We start from the raw sequence: 2416 nt of genomic DNA, 5'->3' as shown, positions 1-2416 counted from the left end.
TCCCGCACGCGGGATAACTTAGGAAACCGTTAGGTGACTAAAGCTGGGAATTAGGAGTCTCTCACGGTAGAGAGGAGAGCTCCAGACAACACAACCTCCTCCTGCACATCTGTGGAGACAAGCATTTCAGCAAAAACAGAACAGCAGGGATAGGAATGCAATAGCAAGTAACAAGACACAGAATGAACTCCCCAACCCCCATGGCAGCATAGCTGACAGACGGGGGACGTGCAGATCTGTCCTCGCAGAGGAGGGAGAGCTTGTACCTGAATATAACTTGGTCTTAAAGGTGCCACTGGACTGTTTTGGACCGGGGGGCTGGGGGGGGGGCTCTGCAACTTACCTGTCTACTTCTTGCTCTGACTGAGGAAGCAGGGGGTGGGGCTTGTTGCGTGTGCCCACCCCCTGGGCTCTTTACTGCCGGGGTGCCGCTCCTGTGCGCTCCTGCAGGAAATGACCCCTGCTCCTAATAGAAGACAGGCAAGAAGAGGGGAGTCAAGTGCTCCCAACCAGCATCCAAGCACCAACCATCAAAGCTTCAGGAATGCTAATGGGCATCTTGGCGGAAGACAATGAAATGGCTGGCTCACGCTTTAGCTGGAATCGGAATCCTAGACGTTGACTCAGGGACTTGGGGATGACAAGATCATATCTTCCCGGAGACAAGATCATATCTTCCTGGAGATTTCAGGAAAGGATTCCTTGACTCTCAAGGGGGTGGGAAAACAGAAAAAGATAGAATTCTCTTGGCATAGAGGGGAAAGGGTCCGTTTCTGGTTGAGTCCATCAGGGGGAAAGAGCTCTCACACTTGAGTTTCTAAATCACTACTTTCCTGAGACTATTCACGTGAAAAGACCAAGAGTCCAAGAGCACCTTAAAGACTAACAACATTTGTGGCAGCGCAAGACCTTTCGTGAGTCACGGCTCCCAGTTTGGTGTAGTGGTTTGGTGTAGTGGGTAAATGTGCCATTTTGGTGTAGTGGTTAAATGCGCGGACTCTAATCTGGGAGAACGGGGTTTGATTCCCCACTCTTCCACTTGCACCTGGCTGAATGACCTTGGGCAAGCCGTAGTTCTGATAAGAGCTGTTCTTGAAAAAGAGCAGTTTCTGTCAGAGCTCTCTCAGCCCCGCCTACCTCACAGGGTGTCTGTTTGTGGGGAGGGGAGGGGAAGGAGTTTGTAAGCCGCTCTGAGACACCTTTGGGTAGTGAAGGGCGGGGTATAAATCCAATCTCCTCTTCTTCTTCCTCAGGTACCACTCTGAAGTACTGAGTACAGTGACTCACGAAAGCGCCTAGCCTTCCACAAATGTTGTGAGTTCTAAGGTGCTACTGGACTCTTGCTCTTTTCTACCGCTACAGACAAACAGGGCTCTCCATCTTGAGCTATTCAAGTGAGCTAAGCTATTCCCATAGTAGCTAGTCACTGGGTAGCAGGAGACACAGGTGCTAGGGCGGAGCATTAAATCGGCAACCAAGAAGTCCCTCTTGGCGGATAATTCCTAAACTGACCTGTTAGTGGCAGAGTACCAAAGAAGAGGCACGAAAGGGGAGACCGCTCTGAGGCTGGGCAGGGCAGGAAAGCACAGCAAAAGCATTGTCAGGCGGGGACCCGGGATGGGACGGTCAAATGGACCAGCACTTGCAGACCAGCACGGCCATCCCACCAGACCTCTAGATCATGTGTCAGATTCAGTTAGGCAGGACCATCACGCCAAGGTAAAGGTAAAGGTTCCCTTGCTCGAAAGCCAGTCGAATCCGACTCTAGGGTTGCGGTGCTCATCTCCGTTTCAAAGCCGAAGAGCCAGCGCTGTCCGAAGACGTTTCCGTGGTCATGTGGCCGGCATGACTAAACACCAAGGCGCACGGAACGCTGTTACCTTCCCACCGAAGTGGTACCTATTTATCTACTTGCAATTTCTTGCTTTCGAACTGCTAGGTTGGCAGGAGCTGGAACTAGAGACAGGAGCTCACTCTGTCATGCGGCACACTTGGGTCTCGAACTGCTGAACAGAGCAGCAATATGAAGATGTGGCTGGCCGTCCAAATTATGCCTGCGAGGGAATGAAAAGCAAGCCGGACTTTTGGACTGCAGTCCTTTCCGCGTTTGCCCGCCACGCCAGATTTTCTCAGCATTCGAGTCGAGGTAATTTAAGTCCACGGCAAAACAGCATCCAAATAAGCAGGCTGACCCCCGAAGGGAGGCAACGTGATGCAGAACGGGGGGGAAACCCGGAATAAAAAGAAGGCTGGATTCGATTTTAGTGCCGGATTGCTTGGAGGACACCGTGGTGAACATGGATTAAAAGGAGAGCGCACGAAGGGCCTACGAGAAACGTCCTATTCCCTCGAGAAGCATTTTTTTTATTCAACCTTGTATTCTTTTTAATGGTTTAGTGGTAAATTCTGGACTCGA

This window comes from Gekko japonicus, unplaced genomic scaffold (genome assembly GCF_001447785.1).
Source record: "Gekko japonicus isolate JY-2015 unplaced genomic scaffold, Gekko_japonicus_V1.1 scaffold2764, whole genome shotgun sequence".
NCBI classification, from domain to species: domain Eukaryota; kingdom Metazoa; phylum Chordata; class Lepidosauria; order Squamata; family Gekkonidae; genus Gekko; species Gekko japonicus.
Note: the sequence above shows the minus strand (reverse complement) of the source record.